The sequence below is a fragment of the Theropithecus gelada genome, chromosome 4 (assembly GCF_003255815.1).
Source record: "Theropithecus gelada isolate Dixy chromosome 4, Tgel_1.0, whole genome shotgun sequence".
Lineage (NCBI taxonomy): Eukaryota > Metazoa > Chordata > Mammalia > Primates > Cercopithecidae > Theropithecus > Theropithecus gelada.
The window spans coordinates 18,328,663-18,349,157 of NC_037671.1; the positions used below are offsets into that span (position 1 = coordinate 18,328,663).

Sequence of the window (20,495 nt, forward strand, 5' to 3'; positions counted from 1 at the left end):
TTTTTTTTTTTTGAGACAGAGTCTCACTCTGTCACCCAGGCTGGAGTACAGTGGCATGATCTCTGCTCACTGCAACCTCCGCCTCCCAGGTTCAAGCCATTCTCCTGCCTCAGCCTCCTGAGTATCTGGGACTACAGGTTCCCGCCACCACGCCCGGCTAATTTTTTGTATTTTTAGTAGAGACGGGGTTTCACTGTGTTAGCCAGGATGGTCTCAATCTCCTGACCTCATGATCCGCCCACCTCGGCCTCCCACAGTGCTGGGATTACAGGCGTGAACCCCCACGCCCAGCCTCCTGTAGGGATTCTTAAGATGGCACAAGCTAGGCTATGAATGCCTTGGCCTCCCCTGTTCTCCCCTGTTTTTGGGTGACGTTCCCCTCTGGATTTCTTGCTGAGTAGTTCTGGAGGGAAGGAGATGCCCTCCTACATAAGCACCTGCAGGTGCAGAAATGGGATGGGCCTAAGTATTCTGAGATCTTCCAGGACATGGATTTCCATCTCAAGAATTCCCATCCCCCCTTAGCTCTTCGGTGGCCCAGTTCTGGAAGTTGAGATTTGGACCAAGATTATTGTCTTAAAATAAATCTTGGATGTGACTCCTGCCAGGATGACTTGTAAAAAATTTCATGCCAGAAACTGAGCTGACTTTGGTTTGTGGGCTGGAGGTGGCTGATTTCAACTCTGGGAATTCGTTCTAAATTTCGGTGCCCTGTTCACTCTGAGTTGTCTTCTCACGGCTGCCTGCCCAGTCCCTTTGTGGGAATGGGAACCCTCAGAGAGTGAATGTGAGGACTTCACATCCTTTGGGATGCGGGTATTTTAGTTCCAGGGCTAACATGCACGTTTGCAGTGAGATAGTTGCTATAATAATGCTATAATAAGCTGTTGGTCTCAGAGACCCTTCCGCGTGGCGTATCAATGGGGCTTGTGACAGTAGGAGTTGGAATCTTAGAGAATTCATATCACTCTTGCTCCTAATCCAGTAATCCCTGGCAGTGCCCATCAGCAGCCTCACACCTCCTTGTGCCAGTCATGAGCATGGTGAGCCTCTCTGGTACACTTTTACATTAGAAAAAGTCTGAAGAGGCCGGGCGTGGTGGCTCACGCCTGTAATCCCAGCACTTTGGGAGGCCGAGGCGGGTGGATCACCTGAGGTTGGGAGTTTGAGACCAGCCTGACCAACATGGAGAAACCCTGTCTCTACTAAAAATTAGCCAGGCATGATGGCGCATGCCTGTAATCCCAGCTACTTGGGAAGGCTGAGGCAGGAGAATCTTGAACCTGGGAGGCGGACTTTGCGGTGAGCCGACATGGCACCATTACACTCTAGCCTGGGCAATAAGAGTGAAACTCCATCTCAAAAGAAAAATAAATAAAAATAAAAAATAAAAGTAGAACCTTTCCTAAGAGAAGGAGCTGAGAGGGAAGAGAGTGAACGTTGGGTGTCTGTGTATGGCCATACACAGAAAAAGTCTGAAGACTTGTGAGCAAGCCTTTCTCCCCCATAGGTGAATATTGAATATTAGATCTACCTTTCTGCACAACACAAAAGCAAATTCCTTAACACAAGACACAGATGGCACTCTGATTTGGCTTGCAAAAAAGGTAACTTTTTTTCCCCCTTCTTAATATTTTCCTTAAATTTTTTTTCCTTTTAATACCCTAAAGCCCCAAAAGGGAGTTTGTATTGTAAAATATTCTTTAATAAGTCACTTTTAACCACATGAAACTTGGGGAGATTTTCCACATTTGGACCAGGTCCCTGGATTGTATTGCCAGAGGTGTGGCTTTTGGCGTTAACTTTTACTTAATTTAGATGGCTACTTTCCAGAGAAATCAATTTAATCTAACAAATTGTCATAACTCATTCTACATACGCACCCCTACTGTTCTGGATTTAAAAAACAAAAACAAAAACCTTGTAAGTCAGTTTTGATTTTGAGACGGAGTCTCGCCCTGTCACCCAGGCTGGAGTGCGGTGGCGCGATCTCTGCTCACTGCAACCTCCACCTCCCAGGTTCAAGCAGTTCCCTGCCTCAGCCTCCCGAGTAGCTGGGATTACAGGCGTCTGCCACCACGCCTGGCTAATTTTTGTACTTTTAGTAGAGATGGGGTTTCACTGTCTTGGCCAGGCTGGGCTCAAACTCTTGATCTCGTGATCCACCTGCCATGGCCTCCCAAAGTGCTGGAATTACAGGCGTGAGCCACCGCACCTGGCTTCAGTTTGGATTTTTAAAAAACCAATCTTATTGAAGTAAAAGTTACACATGCAACCATTTCAGGTGTACACTGTGATAACTTAGGACAACTGCACACACCTAGGTATTACCATCCCATGTATACCATCAATATATGCCCCTCCCACCACCCAAGAAAGCTCCGTTGTGCTCCTGTCCTGTGCCCCCATGCCAACGCCGACCTGCTTTCTCGAGCTGTAGATTAGCGTTGCGTGTTGTAAATGCCTTATAGATGGAAGCACTTTTGTGTCTACTACATCCCTTCACTTTGCTTTCAGATTCATCCAGGCTGTGTGTATCATTTGTTCCTTCCTGTTATGGTTCAGTAGTCTCCTCTCTTTCTGTTTTTCTGTTCTCTTCCTGTGACTTGCTCATTGTCTGTTTCTTTATTTCCCTGTAAGCCTGGCCTGGTCCTTTCGTTATTCCCTGTAGTCTTTTTCTCAAATGGGCATTAAAGCAGCCTTATCTTTCGCACACACTGAAAGAACCTAGTAACTGAGAGATGATCCAGCCAGATTCTGCCGTTACCTTTACCCCTCACCACCCCATTAGGGGACAAAACAAGCAAACATACTGACAGACCCAAGCCTTGTTGTTCAGACGAAACACTGCGGTTCTCTTGGTTCAGCATCTTTCCTGCAAACCGAGCTGCAGCCTCCAGTTTCAGAATAGTGCCTTCCATAAAGTCTGTGGGAGTTTTCCGTTTATGTTGCTTGTTTTTAAACAATCTTCTTGGAAAAGAATTCAGTGCTGTTAATGAATTGCCGTTGGAGCTTTTCTGTACATTACAGAGTTAGGCAGTGGACACCTGTCCTCTGCTTCCTGATCTCCTTTTGATGGTTAGGGAGAGAATATGTTGACTTAGAATAGCAAGGAGCCATGGCACCCTAAGGAAACAGGAAAATCTCAGTTTTCATGGATGAGAAAGTCCCATTCTATTGGCTGTGTGTGCCTGAGTATGTACACTGTAACATCTTGTTTTTAGTTGTATGAAGAAAGCGCTGTGGCTGAGAACCAGTGTTTGGAGCTTGGGGTTGGGTAGCCTGGGTTTATAGTCACTACATGTCCCAACTCCCGAAGCCCTAGGAGGTACTGCACAAGCAGTACGGACAGGGTCTTGCGTTTGTGCCTCTTCATTGGTGACTTCCCATTTTGAAGAGTGCCAGCTTTTCTGGGAAGTCTGCTGCGGACACTGAGCTGAGCCAGGGTTGCTGTTCACGTCTAAGCAGGCAGGATGTTGGTGCCGCGGCAACATGCTGTCCTTGAGAGCGCTGTGGAATTTGCAGCATGCGGTACGGATTCAGAAATGGTGTATTTTTCTTGTGGCATTAGTGTTTTGACTTGCAAATCTGGAAAAGAACAGGAAGTCTTGGTGGAAACACTCTCTGGTTGATGTATAGAAACTTGTGGACTTAACTGCATTTTAAGCACCACTTATTAGAAAATGAATTTCTTCTCGCTTGGGGAGATTTTTTTCAGATCTTAAATACATCTGTCGTCTAAGCCTCTTCTCCTAGTGGCAGATGATTCCTGCCCTGGGCCTAGGAGAGTAGACATTGGTAATTATCTTTGGCCTGTCTCTCCCCAAATATCCTTATACCTTCTGCTGGCCCATGGCTGTCCGGAAGCCCTCATGGAGGTGCTGCTTTTGTTTTTCTCTCTTCATTTAGGGAGAAAATACTACATCTGGGCCCAAGGCCCAAGGTGTCCTGATGTGAGTCTTTCTAATTCTGGGTAGCTGTGAACAGTGCTGCTGTTCATAGATAAGGTCAAGGGGATGGGTTTAAGGTGTTCAGGTAGTGGATGGCAGAGGCTGTATTCACAATAATCTTGATCCACTCTGCAGGTTGCTGTGGCTCCTGTTTCCCCCAGTCCTGTGCTCTCCTCCTGGGATTCTGTCAAATTACCCATTTATTTATAACATTTGCCACTACTACCAGTACCTTATCTCTGCTAGAATATAAAGTAATAATATAATAATTTTAAAAAATGAAGAGCAAGAATCTTTTTGTTCTTGAGGTTAATCTTGCTCATAAATTTACCTCAAGCACCTGGAACAGTGCCTGGAATGTGGTACTTAAATATTTGTTATAAGAATGAATAATAAGTAAATAGCATTTTGAAATTTGCTGTCATTCAAATTGTAATTTGTGGTGTTAGAGTTCTTATAGGCAGGGCTTAGTTTTAATAAATGACATTAGGAGCTAGTTATAAATCATACATTAGACATAGTTTAATCAGTTTGGTGCTTGTGTATAGAAGCGGACAGAACCCTGGAAATACAGTTGAGGTCTCTTGAATTAGAGGAGAGAGGGAACTTGCATTGGAACAGTGTCACAGACAATCCATGGTACATAGATGCCAGAGGTAGACCCTGTAGGTTAGGGAAGGTTTGGGGATTGTGAAATGAATGGGCAGCAATAATTAGTATAAATTATTATAAATTGCCTTTATTACTGTTGGTTTCCCGACTACTTCAAAAAATATACACATACGTAGCCTGGTGTGGTTAGTCGGGGTTGCCACTGTAGAAAAGCCTTTCAGAAGAAACAGAAGAGTGATCCTTTCAGCAGCATATGTACTAAAATTGGAATGATACAGAGAAGATTAGCATGGCCCGTATGCAAGTATGACATGGAAATTTGTGAAGCATTCCGTATTTTTATGTATTGGAAAATCAGGTTTGGATTATGCATTTTCTAAAATCAAGAAATAGAGTATCCTCAGCAATATGTTTTGAAGAGTATTTTGCCTTAGAAATAATTTTTACATAATAAGTAGTACCTATATTAATAAAGAACTAAAGGAAATAGAGCAGCATGCTTATCCAAAAATTCTCATTGTGTATAAGTAAATTGATTCTGCCAGAAAGAAGAGTTTAGACATGTTTTTATTGCAAACTTCCTTCAGATGCCAGGTAGTAGACAATCTACAGGACTAGGGAGGATGAGAGAGAGACAGGAGAGGTAGGAGAGCTGTGTCCCTTTAGAATGCTGTTTGAACCCATGATGGATGAATTAGCAAGGTTGATGCCCACCTATATCAGCTGGCTTTCCAAGATTTATGTGACCTGTTGCCTTGTCTTGGAGAACTCCAGTCTGTCTCATATAGCTTTGATCTTTAATGTGGGAATCATAATGTAGTCAGTAAACCATAGGGTCAAGTTCGTAGTCTGCCATTTTAACTCAGAAAACTTACATATTTAGAAGTAGTCATGTATCTAGAGTGTGACTGCAATACCTTAATAATTGAGATGAGATACGGTCAAAAAAGTGAAATATCTTCAGCTGCTTCAAGTCACTTTTAGGCTGCAAATCCTCAGAAATTGTGGTTGTCCTGAAGTTACCAAAATAAATGAGTGGTGTTTCGCCCAATTCTGTCTTATGTTTTTTCAACTTGAGAGGTCTGTTAAAATTGTTAGCAGAACTGGGAAAGTGTATTAATGAAGCAAGCAAGTCCTGTAGTGTGTGCTAACTGGGCGCAATGTGCCGTCCATACATTTAGTACGTTCATTAGTGACTTCAGAAATGAGTTTCTTATGGCTCTCAAATTTATGAAACAAGAAAATGATGACTTCCAAATTCTTTGTCTTCAGATTGATTCCCCAGTGACTGAGGACATAAGCTGGAACCAAGATTAGAACACAGTTTACACGGGTCCCGCTTCCTTTTTTTTTTCATCCCACAAATGTTATCTTAAGTATTTTCTCAACTAATACGAAAAGTACCACTGAAGTGGGGTCTGCTGGCTTGAAAACATATGTGAAATACAGATTCTATTTTTTTTTTTTTGACATGGGGTCTTACTTTGTTGCCCAGGCTGGAGTGCAGTTTCACGATCTCTGCTCACTGCAACCTCTGTCCGCCTCCCGGGTTCAAGTGATTCTCCTGCCTCAGTCTCCCTAGTAGCTGGGACTACAGGCACACATATTTTTAGTAAAGACAGGGTTTTATGAACTGAAGTCAAGTGGTCTGCCCACCTCAGCCACCCAAAGTGTCGGGATTACAGACGTGAGCCACCATACCTGGCCAGATTCTGTGCTGCTTTCTCAGGTTTAGTTGCTACCCTACAGAGGTGGCCAGTTAGGAGTGCTTCATAATGAAGATTATGTCTTTAATCATTGTGAGGTTGGTTGCTGAGGACAGTAGTCATCATGCTTGTGCTGGTTAGAAGTGAAGACATTTTGGACTGTTCTTGCCTTTCTTTTTTTTTTTTTTTGAGACAGAGTCCGGCTCTGTCGCCCAGGCAACAGTGCAGTGGTGCGATCTCAGCTCACTGCAACCTCTGCCTCCCAAATTGCTGGGATTACAGGCGCCCACCACCATGCCCTGCTAATTTTTGTATTTTTAGTAGAGACGGGGTTTCACCATGTTGGTCAGGCTGGTCTCAAACTCCTGACGTCAGATGATCCTCCTGTCTCAGCCTCCTGAAGTGCTGGGATTACAGGCGTGAGCCACCACACCTGGCCCACAGCTATTGTTTTTAACACAGCTTTGAAAGCAGTATGATTTGGTTAATAGATGGCTATGGCCAGACACTCTGGATTTGAATCTCAGCTCTCTCTGTGGAATGACCTTGGGCAAGTCATTTAGCCAGCCTGTGCTTCAAGTTGCTGGTGTAAAATGGATAATAGTACCTTTGTTATAGGGTTGCTGTGGGGTTAGTGTATGTGTGGTCTAGAATGAATCTCTTGTAGACAGTCTTGAGTATAATGGGTTGTGATTTTGTGCTTCTCGTTCCATCAGAACCAGAAATGGTACATTGGTGCATGTCCTTAATTTGATTTTATCTATTTAGCAGTAGACTTTTTTTCATCAGAAATAATTTCTTCCTGTCCCTCTGTGAAATCCCCTTGAGAAAGGGGTAAGAAATAGCTCTGAGGACCAGTTGAAAAATAATCGATCTGAAACCTAACAGACGATATCAACGTGACAGTTTTTTCTGTTTTGCAGGAAAATGCAAGTCTCATTTAGGATAATAGTTTGATTTCCCGAGGTGGTTATGGTTATGGTTTTGTGTAACTGAGAGTCATTTAAAGGTGATGCATAGGTTTGCAGGTAGAAATACAGTTTTGTTTGAAATCTGGGGTATTCAACCAACATTGTGGTAAGAGAAATTTCCCCCAAAACTCCGTAGGAAATTTTTACCTTTTACTTCAGTAAACCTGGAGTTTTGCCTCTTGAACTTAAAGTGAGGTTGAACTTAATCAGTAAAAGTGAGTTTTCCCCAAAGGTACCTGAGTGCTTACTGTGTCCATAACTAACTGTTGGGTCCATAATCCACCGCCAGAGGGTACCCTCTTGCGTCTCGGGGGTGCTGGTTCTGAAATGTCTTTTTTGGGTTTTAGTTGGAGTTTCTCTTGTTGAGAATTTTGAGTGTCAGAAAATGCTGTGACTGTCTGGGTGTTTGTTTTAGCTCCACACCCTTCATCTTCAGGGTAGATGTACCCTTGGGTGGCGTTGCACACAGCTGAGGTGTGGAGAGCCCATCCCTCCAGGGTCTGTTTCTTTACTACCAGACCTGCTCCCACAAAACTGGTGTATTTAGGTCTCCCCTCTTTTGCTGTGCTTGTTGCTGGCCAGCAGTGCCTGCAAGTTCCAGCAGATGAGGTGAGGACGGACAGGGAGGCAGAGGCTAGTCTGTTTGCCTTGGCACTGGGGTTCACTGAAGTTGCTAGGTTTTGAGTTTGCTCCAGATTAGTGAATATATTAGCTGTGAGAATAAGAATGATTAAAGCGTGGTGGCGCATGCCTGTAATGCCAGCGGCTGGGGAGGCTGAGGCAGGAGAATCACTTGAAACTGGGAGGCGGAGGTTGTAGTGAGTCAAGATCCCGCCACTGTGCTCCAGCCTGGGTTACAAGAGCAAAACTCTGCTAAATAAATAAATAAATAAATAAATAAAAGATTAAACAAATAGGACTTCTCCATCTGTCTTTAAACTTCAAGGAGAAAGCTGAACTCCAAGGCCCAGCTGGAGGACACGTGGATCCAGACAGCATATTAGATATAGGCGATCGGTGAAGGACAGGGAGACAGCAGTGAGGTGCAGGGGGATGAGGCACATAGTTGTCTACATGCAACAGGCAGGTCTTTGTCCAGGAAGAACTTCCGGTTTTTGTTGTTTTTTGTTTATGCTTTGGTGATGGTGGTTGCTACCACCTGGAGAAAAGCTGCCTTTGCAGCCCCACAACTGTGCAGTTGCTGGGAGTGAGCAGGCTGGGAACCACACGCTCTTGTTCTGACATTCACTGGAGGCACCCCCCCTCCCCTTTCCTTACAAGGCATCACAGAGGGTTGTCATTTGAGGCAGGCCGGATTCACTGGTGTGACTGTTTCAGGACCGGCTTGTCTCATTAAAAAACATTTTTTGGAGCAGAAACAATGAGGGGTGGGAAAGGCAACAAAAGCCTCTTGAGATTCCGGGATTGCTCAGGATGTTATAAACAGTAAGTGCTGCTTTTGATCTTGGAGGGTGGTGTGGGGTAGGCGAGAAAGGGGTTGGTGGTTATTGGGAAGAGGGCTGGAGCCAGACAACCATAATGGCTTGTCCAAAGGCTGCTGTGAATCCCAGTGGTAAAGAGCTCTGCACTTCCCGCTAATTTCTGTTTTCTTTACTGTGGCTGGCTTTATTAAAAGGACATAAGGAAGCAGCCTAGACATTCAGTCCAATCAGTTTTCTAGGGTAGCAGATGAAAAATAAAATTGGGCCCTTTGTAGTTACAGAGAAAGTGAGTAGGATGGCTAGCTTTTATGGCTTATTCACTTTCTTGGGGGGAGAGAGGATGCTGTCTGTCTCTCATATGTATATAAGATGCTTGGAATGCTATAAATTACCAAAGAGATTCATTAGACAAGCACAGATGTTTCATTCTGTCTTGAAACATGGCAAGGTTTGAAGTTGGCGGACCAATGAGAAGTTGTGCTGCCTCGAACAATAATTTTAAAAGAGTGGCTCTGACAGCATATCTTTTATAACTTTTTCCTCTCTGTGGTTCTGCAGTGGCCATTTTGTGTCTGAGCGACATGGAATTTCTGTGTTTCTTTTTCCTTTTTCTTTTTCTTTTTTTTTTTTGGAGACTGAGTCTCCCTCAAGCCAGTTGCCCAGGCTGGAGTGCAGTGGTGTGATCTCAGCTCATGGCAACCTCTGCCTCCCGTGTTCAAGCGATTCTTGTGCCTCAGTCTCCTAAGTGCACCACTGTGCTCTACCAATTTTTTTGTGTATGTGTTTTTAGTAGAGACAGGGTTTCACCATGTTGGCCAGGCTGGTCTTGAAGTCCTGTCCTCAAGTGAATCATCTGCTTAGGCCTTTACCTGTGTGAGCCACTGGATCTGGTCTGTCCATAGTTCTGGAACACAATTAGGAAATGAGATCTGTGTTTGAGGGAGAAGCAGGAAGACTTTAACCTGAGGATGGCCCTTTAACTTTATATGATGAAAAACTACCTAATCAATGGTTGCAGATTATGTAAATTAAAAAAATTGGTGGGTACAAATTATGCAAATTTGATGCAGTCATCAAGGCTTCTTGCTTCACCGCATCATTTACCTTTTGATTTCAGAGAAGTTCAGCCCCTTGACTCTTTCCTTATTTGAGCTGGAGCTAAGCACTGAGATATTTCAGTCACACCCTTGTTAGGGAGTGTATCTATGTAAATGCAAGCAATTTTAAGTAGACAAGGCTATATTAGTAGAACCTGGTTACTTTGATCTCGCCTGTTTCTTCCATTGTTTTATTAGTATGCTTCAAATATTTACCATGGTGAGCCGAATAGCTTCTGATCTGTGTGTATCAGTATCCAACAAAAACTTACTAGTAGAGACTGTGGTTTTGGAAGCTGGTGAAGAGAATGGAAAATATATTACAGTGTTAATGTCCTCTACAATTCCAATGACTTAGTATTCAGTTAAGATACAGGTAAGGTGTTGGTTATAAGCCGGTAATTCAAGATGGGTTAACTCTGTTTCTTTTCCATCATAACCGGTTGAAAAGAGGAAGACTTTGTATTTAATTAGGTAGTTCATAGAATGTAAGTGTGAGAATAGAAAAATATATTTAAGAAACTCAGTGATTGTACTTTACACAAATTAGAGTGGATTGGTAGCTTTGGGGGATTCTGTCATGTAAGTGGGTTGAAGTAGAAGGTGAAATGTTGACTATTCATTATCAAAAGCGTACGTAAATGTGATTTGTAGTTTATTTTGAAACCTACTGTACTTTAAATTCATCTGGTATTCATTACAATGCAGTTCTTAAAGAAGATGAAACTGTATAGCTAATGATCCAAATGTTTCCTTCTTATCTAATCAGGAATCCTTTAGTAGCTAGATTAAATGTTATTCAGAAAGGATAATATAAGAAATAATTACTATATTTCATTTGTGGAGTTAACCATATGGTCTCTAACTCATTTTTGTATGCAATATATGTAAATTAGAGACCAAGCTATAGTATTTTCAGCCATCGCCATGCAAGAATATGATTCATTCTCTCTCTCTCTTTCTCTCTCTCTCTCTGTGTGTGTGTGTGTGTGTGTGTGTGTGAGAGAAACTTGCATGTGAAATATGTCTTTGAGTTTGTAGTAATTTTGTGATATTGGCGCATTTATTCATCTTGTTTGGGAGTTTTATGAAATGGTAGAATTCTAATTTGGGAATGGGAGGCAGGGTCTCATATGAACGATTTCGTTATTACAAGTAGTATTTTGCAGTAGTTAGTATGTTGTGAGCAGACTGAAAATGCCAGGAACTTAAAAGAATTTTAGGAAGAAAATAACTAGGTCTGTGCAAGAATTCAGCAGTCTGATTACTTAGTGTTATCAATTACAAAACACCTGGCCCTGTGCCAAGTTATGATATATTAAGTTTTAATATCAGTATAATCATACACCTTCTTGTGGGGATAAAGGGAATGTCATTTTTTTACATCACAAAGAAAAATCATGAAATTATTAATAGTTGTTTGTGAGTTGTCCACTGTGTGAGGCTATGAACTAATGAACTAACATGAGTGTGTTCGAATATTAATTACGGCACATATTTCATTAATGGAAACCTGCAATTTGAATTATGTTTGACCAGGAAATATTTAACAAGTTAGTAAACCTTTTTGATTGGGCCTTGAAACATGGTTTGTAGCTTTTTACTACTTCTGCTCTGTTTCTTAAATGTGGGTGGCAGTGAAATCAAGTTCTCTATTCAGAACCAAAGACTGTGACTGTCAAGAGATTTATCTGTTTCATAACTTGTCATTAGAAAACATTTCCTTCAGCTTCTCCTCGTATTTACAAACCAATTGCTTGACTCTTCTTTGGGTCAGTGGCTAAGTAAGTTAACAAGTACAAACAACAAATACTTTCTTTGAAGACTTCAATAATAGAGTGTGAGTTAGAAAAGCATCTAATTTTCTAATTGGAAGAATTTTTTTTTTTTTTTTTGAGATGGAGTCTCACTTTGTCGCCGAGGTTGGAGTGCAGTGGTGTGATCTCGGCTCACTGCAAACTTCGCCTCCCGGGTTCAAGCAATTCTCCTGCCTCAGCCTCCCGAGTAGCTGGGATTACACCGCCTGGCACTACGCCCAGCTAATTTTTTGTATTTTTCGTAGAGATGGGGTTTCACCCTGCTGGCCAGGTTTGCCTCGAACTCCTGACCTTGTTGTTTGCCCACCTCCCAAAGAGCTGGAATTACAGGTCTGACCCACTGCACTTGGCCTGGAAGAATTCTTTAAGGATTAGATTTAGTGTCTAGTGGTTGATGGGAGAATGGGAAATCTGCATAGCTCCTGTTTGGGAGGATGAAAAACACATAATTGTAATTTCAAATATCCAAAAAGGCATGTAGAATCATAGCATCATTTGTTGGAGCTTAGTTTTCAAGGAGCAATAAGAGTGAGGAAAAGGTGCACAGTCTTCTGTGCTTCTGATTCCAAGACCTGGTTAGAGGGCACTCGCCAGGCATGGTGGCACACTCCTGTAGTCCTAGCTACGGAAGCCATATTCACTATTCATCGCTCTCTAGACCAGTTATTGATTTTCAAGTGCCTATGAAATGTTTTATCACCCAGTGTGTTTTGTCTGTGTACAGGAAGCACTGGATACACTGGCTAGGTGTTTGCTTTAAGTAACATTCTTGCCTGATTCGTTTTTTTCAAAGTGGGAGATACTGGTAGCATCTACCTACCCTGCAAGGATTTAATGAATTTTAATGACATGAGAAATGCTTAGATTTCGGGGATTTGTCTAAACCCAAATACCTGGGCCATAGTTTTAGCCAGGAGTCAGGGAATATCTGTACTAAGCCACTGGCTGACCCAGAACTTCTCTCTTTAAGTGATTTAGCCAAACAGCAAATTAGGGAGCCAACAGCTCATTTTGGGGGTGACGTTTTGTATGAGGAGTTGGTAAACCTGGGGGTAGCAGTAGGGGAGATTTCAGGATAGAGAAGAGGGGATAGTTGATTTCCTAAACTACTTCCAAATTATGTCTTCAAACAAAATAGTACTTTCCCCCTGAATTCCAGATTCCAGAATATTAGGCATAACCATAATATAAACATAACAGCATACTCTTAAACCAGAGAGAAAAATTCCAAGCTGTTCTGAATTATCTGGTTCATTTGAGATTGGACTGTATGCAATTTGGTCGTAGCAGCAGGCTCATTCTAGTAAATGCTAAGGTAGCAAACACCAGGACTGTAGGTTACTTTTCTTCACAACATTCTGGTTGTAGGTTTCCTGACGCATTCATTCTGACTGTTTTTCTTTTCCACTCTGTGGTAAGAAACCTCTTAGATCTGTGTGGGTGGTGGGCTTTTGCCTGCCAGGCGGGCAGGCACAGCCTGGTTTCCCAAATGCATTTCTCCTGCGTTGGCTTCTGTATCCATTAAGCATATCTGAACTGTGTAGGATTAGCTGTGTCTTGTTCTTTCCTTTTCTGTCTTACAATCACAGGAATGAGCTGGGTGTGTGTGTGTGTGTGACTCACCCTAGCCCTGCCTGGGTGTGCTACAGCACCGGAAAATCCTGCCCTCTTCAGAGATATGTGGACGACTCCCTACTGCCCCAGCAGTAAAACCAAGGGAAGGCTTCCAATCAGATACCTCAGCCATCTCTCTTTGGTGCTTTTCCCTTGACAGCAAGCTTGTCATCTTTTGTCTTGAACTTACAGTGCTCAGAGACCACCCTAGTGATGTCCTTTTACTTCAAATCTTCAAATTCAGTCACATACCGAGGTACTAGGGGTTAGGACTTAAGCATAAGACTTTTTAGGTGACACAAGTCAGCTGGTAACGTTTCCCTACTCCGGAGGCCAAGGCGTGAGAATCACTTGAGCCCTGGAGGCAGAAGATGCAGTGAGCTGAGATCGTGCCACTGCACTCCAGCCTGGGCGATAGAGCAAGATTCTGTCAAAAAATAAAAAAGACGGGGCGCGGTGGCTCATGCCTGTAATCCCAGCACTTTGGGAGGCCGAAGCAGGCCGATCGTGAGGTCAGGAGATCAAGACCATCCTGGCTAACACGGAGAGACCCCATCTCTACTAAAAATACAAAAAATTAGCCAGGCGTGTTGGCGGGCGCCTGTAGTCCCAGCTACTCAGGCTGAGGCAGGATAATGGCATGAACTTGGGAGGCGGAGCTTGCAGTGAGCCAAGATCTTGCCACTGCACTCCAACTCCATCCAGTCTGGGGGACAGAGCGAGACTCCATCTCAAAAGAAAAAAAAAAAACTTACGAAGCCCAAGGTATTATCATTTATCCTTTTTGTGTCCTAGGAAATATTTCTATAACCCAAGATTGGAAGGATTATCTCGTGTTTCCTCTTGGACTTTTATAATTTTTTTCTCCCCAGTTTGCTCGTGATAACTTTAAAAAGAAAAGCTTCACGAATTTGCATGTCATCTTTGTACGGGGGCCATGTTATCTTCTCTGTAATGTTCCAGTTTTAATATATGAGCTGCCAAAGTGAGCAGTATGACCCCCCCTCCTTTTTTTTTTTTCTTCTTCTTTTTTTTTTTTTTTTAAATTATACTTTAAGTTCTAGGGTACATGTGGATAACGTGCAGGTTTGTTACATATGTATACCTGTGCCATGTTGGCGTGCTGCACCCATCAACTCGTCATTTACATCAGGTATAACTCCCAATGCAATCCCTCCCCCCTTTCTTTTTTTTTTTTTAAAGACAGTCTTTGATCAGGCTGGAGGCTCACTGCAATCTCCGCTTCCGCCTTCTGGGTTCAAGCAATTCTCCTGTCTCAGGCCTCCCAAGTAGCTGGCACTACAGGCATGCACCACCGTGCCTGGCTAATTTTTGTGTTTTTTGTAGTTTTGTAGCCGTGCTGTGTTTTCCAGGCACGTTGCAAACAACTGAGTTCAAGTGTGATCCTCCTGCCTCGGCCTCTCGGAGTGCTGGGATTGCAAGTGTGAGCCACCACTCCCACCAACTGCTTTTTGAGTTAATATTTGTTTGGAGCAAAGTATGGGTCAGAGGTGTTTTGTTATTTAAAAAAAAAAAAAAAGAAATGTCTTTTGTTGTTGTTGTTTTAAACTCTGAAAGCAACCCCTGACCTTTGTGAAAGAATTTCAACAGCCCAGAAAGGAATAAAGGAGTAAGTTGCACTCAGCCTGCCTAATACCTTGCTGGAGGACATGCTTTTTGAGTTTTTCTGTGTATTCGTGTGTGCGTATAACTTCTTTTTCTTTTTTTTTAAATGAAGACCATAACACAATTTCAAAACTTGATTTTTTTTAATGTAATTTAGTCACCACCTTTACTTTCTCTTCAAACATGGTTTTTCTTCCCATTGTCTTTCTTTATAAAAACTTTGATAATCTATACCTTGTCCCTGAGGGAATTGTGTTATTGTTAATTTTGACTTTTATTTGCAATAAGAACTTTTGAATTGAGACCCAGTATTTCTGTGTGCCTGTGTGTGTGCACAGACACAACTGAAACAATTTCAGCTTAGCCTCTCTCTCTGTGTTATACTGTAATCTATCCTTCTTCCCCCCCCCCTCCCATTTCATTTAGAAGAAAATTGCTTGTCAAGAGACGCAGCATATTGATTTACTATTAGTGATCAGCAATCTAGAAAGTACATCTTTGAACATTCACAGCTCGTCCTGAATTTAGCTGTGGGAATGTCTGAGGGTCCTTTGACCAGTCCATGCTACACAGAGACCCTTTCTTCATGACGATGTGTTGTGCAGGAGGGTGTTCAGGGGTGACATGATACTCTTTTTGTCAACTTGGGACTTTGATTTCACCTCAATAAAGAGGACCATAGAATTCTTGCTAAGTCAAGGAAATTCTCGTTTACTGCCGTAGACTTTGCTCCATCACAGCGGTTCTCAAACTGTCATCTAGGGATCCGTAGATCATAGTCCCTTCCTGGGAGTTTCCAAGGTGAAAAGCAGTACCGTGGTAAAAACTGAGACATTGTTTTCTTCATTTTCTCACAAATGTGCAGTGGGGCTTTCCAGTTACTACATGATATGTGATATTGCATCAGATTGAATTGAGTTAGGAGAACTGTGTTGACTCCTGTTAAGCCAGATATTAAAGATATTTGCAAATAAGTGGAAAGTGCCACTTTTCTCACAACTTTTTCAATTTGTAAAATACAATTTTCATAAAAATTTTCTTTCTGTTAACATGTAATGGTTGTATAATTTTCTAAATGAATTAATATAAAATTTGTTTTAATTTCTAGTATGGTGAATATCAATGTGTATGTGAAACCCAGGTAAACAATAACTTTTTTGAGTCCTGAAAATATGTGCTACACTTCTATGCAGCCTCTAATTGCAGAAGTATCAAGTCATGGTGAATTTTGCTTCATTTACACCTTTAAGTGAAGCAAATCTCAGACTTTTTTTGGGGGGTGGGAGATGGAGACGGTGGAGTTCAGTGGTGCCATGATAGCTCACTGTGACCTCAAACTCCTGGGCTTATGCAATCCTCTCTCCTCAGCCTTCTCACTAGCTAGGACCGCATGTGTGCACCACCATGCCCAGCTAATTTTTATTTTTTGTAGATGGGGTCCTGCTGTGTTGTTCAGGCTGGCCTTGAAGTCCTGGCCCCATGCCTCAGCCTTCCGAAGTGCTGAGATTACAGGAGTGAGCCACCATGCCTGGCGTGTCAGTATTAATGTTTTTATTTTTTTTGGAGACAGATTCTGGCTCTGTCACCCAGGCTGGAGTGCAGTGGCTCAATCTTGGCTCACTGCGACTTCCACCTCCCAGGCTCAGACAGTTCTCATGCCTCAGTCTCCCAAGTAGCTGGGACTACAGGTGTGTGCCACTGCACACGACTAATTTTTGTATTTTTAGTAGAGACATGGTTTCACCATGTTGGCCTTACTGGTCTCAAACTGCTGGCCTAAAGTGATCAGCCCTCCTCGGCCTCCCAAAGTTCTGGGATTACAGGCGTGAGCCACCACGCCCGGCGCAGTATTTTTAAAAGCTGTGAATTCTATTTAGAGACAACATACCCATGATACTGATGACATAATGAGTCAGGTGTTCAGATTTCCCCTACTGTCAGTCTCATGTTTTAAAATAAGGGCTCTACATTGATACTGGTTGGGTTGATAAAACATGTTTTTAGTCTTTAATCTCTCTCTCCCTTTAATTTGTTGTTCTTGAGGATAAATGAGGTCACTTGTTCCAAGGGCCACAGCTTTTGAGAGTGCAGGTGGGTCATTTAATCTGGCAGCAACATTTGGGCCCGACCTGAAACACGGCTGATGGGTTTTGCTTTGGGATGTTTTTTTCTCCCGTTTTCTCTCTTACTCTGTGAGGCTCCTTCCTCTTTCCCTTTTTGGGGGTTGGTGCTGTTTCTTTTTTGGAAATTTATTTTTTAAATAGACAAATAAAAATGATAACTTCTAGGTTCCTTTTTTTTCTTTTTTAAGAGACAGGGGCTTGCCCCGTCACCCAGGTTGGAGTGAGTGCAGTGGCGCGATCATAGCTCGCTGCGTAGTCGCCTTTTGACTAGCCTCCACCTCACTCCTGCACATTTTCATATTTTAGTCCCTTATCAGTCTCAAGGCATAACTCTGCAACATGAGTAATGTTCACCTTACTTTGTGAGGCCACGAGGGGGAGATCTGATGGTGGCATCTCGGGCAGGTGTAAATGTGAGTGATACTGCATTAGGCTGCCATCCCTTCCATTCTGGAAGTTTGTGTGGGGGTGTGTGTGTGTGTGTGTGTGCGCGCGTGCGCGCGTCCCTGCATGCTGCCATTGGATGGTGGGGAGGAGTAGAGAGGACTAGGAATGAGGGAGAGAGGTCATAAAGGACACAGGAAGCCTTGGAAAGAAGAGCACGTAGCAATCTCTGGGGTAAAACAGCAGAGCTATAGAAATTTGGTTCTAGGACAGTCTTTATAAAAAGAATAAATTCAAGCAGCAGATGAATGGGCTTGGTTGTGAACTAGACTGAAACACGGTCTCTGCCCTCTTTACTTTCACATTCTCATCCTTCAAGACTCAATGTTACTACTTCTGTGAAGCGTTTTTCATTCCCCGCTTAGACGCATTTTCCATGTTGGAGTAGCTCTGGTGTGTACCTCGTTCGTATTTGTCTCCACACACATTATACAGTATCTTGTTTGTTTTCAGAGAACCCTACTATCGCCAGCCTAGCCACCTTTGATTCATCTTCTTAGTGAATTGCCAGTGAATAGTTATTACAGGCCCGGGACATGTAGCTATTCAATAAATATTGGTGCAATGGAAGACTCTCGCCTGTGTGAGAGTTCATGAAGGGAACCAGGAGGGGAATTTGAAGGGTCAGTGTCTTGCAACACCCCTGGTAGGGCTTTCCAGCCTTGCAGCTCCTAAATACCCTTACTTTACAGTGTTTTGAGCTCCGAAGAAGCAAAGATCACTCCCACAAAGTCACCTGTATGGAATTCAGGTAGCGATAGAGCTTGTGAACAGGATCTCCAAATTCTCCAAAACATAGTAAAGCTACTATTTACTGGGCACCCACTGTGTACCAGGCACTGGGCAGGATGATACGCTTTACATGTATTACTTGCAATTCCTAATAACACCAGTGTCTGCAGGTTGCTGTTGCAGGTTGCAAGTTACTGTGCCTCATACCTATAGTTACTTGAAATGCTGAAAATAGAAGGTAATAGAAAAACTTACTATGATTTAGTGTCATTGGGAGGGTTAAGTGATTAGATGTATGGTGCTTAGAATATTGCTAAATTTTATTGACTGCTTACTCCTGTTGTTCCAGAAGCAGAATTTGGTGTATACAATTGTTTATCTAGGTTGCCCAGTGTAATATAGTAAGTGTGAAAGTCAGGACCAAAGTCTCCTTTACTCCGGACTTCAGAACATCCACACAGTGTCTCTGGCTTCAAGTAAGAGATTCAAATGGTCAAGAAACACCTTCCTCTGTTTAAAATTCACAGTGACTTCATTTACACCTGTGCAGCACATGTTCATATGGCGTGGACTATTGTTTTGCTGCAGGAAGGGTACATGTCAAGTATGTAGAGTGCAAAGGGCCCTTCCTTAGATGCCTAGCTGCTGAGGCCCCACCTGTGTGGGGATGGCACCCCCCCTTGTTCAAGGAGCCTGTGGACAGTGACCAGCACTAAAAGTCAGAAAAGTACATTAGATCTTCAGATGTAATATCCTCATAATGGGCTTTTTTTCCTAGATTCTTCTTTTTTCCTCGGGGCCACATGAGCGTCTGTACACCTATTGTAAACCCATTGTCTCAAGGAAGCAAAGTAGGTCAAAAACAGGATTTAGGAACCCAAAGAAACAATCTTCGTTGATGCTTAAATTGAATGAGGCAGAAACAAATGTCTCTTTAATATGTTTTTTTGTTGGTTTTCTTTTCTTTTTTTTTTGGATTATTTTGGTATCACCCTAGGCCTGTAATTCCCTCCTTAGTCATCATCTTACTATCCCTTGGGACTCTGGCCTGGGATTCTTCTGCTTTGTGGTTGTGATTAATTCTGCAATGAGTGGGTTGGGGAGGGATGGGCCTGGGGAAGTCAGCCGCTGCTAGCAGCGAGCAGGAGTAGGGTTTATAGGGAAAGTTGACATCCTGCTGGGATCTAACAGAAAAGTTTGATTATTGTGCTGAAATAAACTAGCTCACAGTTTTGCTGTTTGACTCAGGGCAAGCTCACTGTAAATCTCAAGGAGTACTGGACCGTATGATGGCCTCTTTCGCTGTCCTTATCCCCACTGGAGGATGCACAGATTAGTTAATGTCTCCCTTTCATGAATGAGAGCTTTTATCTTTAATAAGCAGGTTAAACCGCATGCGCTCTGTCTAAGTCTGTGAAGGTCAGGCAGCCATTTGGATTTTATTTTCCCATTTCTAGACTGCTGACAGAGTTCTTGTGCGAAGTTAGGAACCTTTGGGTTTTAAAATGTTTTCTTCCTTTGCCCATCCATGAAATGCCTTATTCTTGAAGGGAGGAAAAAGAAGGCATGAGTCTATGTTAGGTTGCAAATATTGTCTGTTTTTGGGGAAAGATCTTTGTAGAATCTGGGTGGTGACTCATGTTGTTTTGTAGTCCTGATGATTTAAAAAACACATCTCGTATATTTCTTTACATACAGCTCAGAGCTCAACATTGAAATAGATGTTCAGCAGATTCTTGCCACCACTTAATTTTCAGTGGGTTTCTGGGTTTTTACTGTGATTAAACTTAACATACATTTAAGGAATGAGTTGTGATGTCTGGTCATGACCTAAGGAAAAGGATATATATGTGCTCTAGGAGTGAATTCTGGTGAGAACCTTTGTATTCTTTCCTTTCCTCTTTGATTTCACAAGTCAGGCTGTAACTTTAAAAGAAACTATAGGGGCTGTTCCCCAGGTTATTCACAAAACGAGTCTTTGTCTGCTTTTTCATTCACCATCTGGTTACAAAGCTAAATTGGAATCGTGCTTGTTTTAATTATTTTCTACTTGTGTGGCCAGGAGGTTATTTGGTCTGGTGAGGTTGCATTATAAGCCCGCGCTCTCATTAATACCACCGAGTCCACATCCTGCGCCAGCACTGGAATGGTTAAGTTGATCCACTTGTGTGGCCAGGGTTTGATACAACACAGTGGTCACGACCACATTACCGGAGGAAGTATGGTGTGTGGGTTTTGCCCTCTTCTTTTTTCATTTTTTCTTCCAATAATGTTAATTGTTTCAGTGTACTTTTTCTTCCAGCAGAAATATGACTTAGGTTGGCAATCTTAGATTAGTGCCTGGTGTTTATTAAAGGGACA

The 20,495-nt window shown here is 42.6% G+C and overlaps 1 protein-coding gene and 2 non-coding genes across 4 annotated transcripts in view; 2 read left to right on the forward strand and 1 right to left on the reverse strand.

Annotated features, from left to right (window-relative positions):
* Positions 1 to 20,495, forward strand: part of JARID2 (jumonji and AT-rich interaction domain containing 2) — a 277,495-nt gene that overhangs the window by 64,089 nt on the left and 192,911 nt on the right. The gene's annotated exons all lie outside the window — the stretch shown is intronic.
* On the forward strand, positions 4,800 to 4,903 carry LOC112623882. The gene has a single exon (XR_003119241.1). It is a non-coding gene; the product is annotated as a U6 spliceosomal RNA (small nuclear RNA).
* Positions 14,097 to 14,202, reverse strand: LOC112623921. Its single transcript, XR_003119270.1, has one exon. It is a non-coding gene; the product is annotated as a U6 spliceosomal RNA (small nuclear RNA).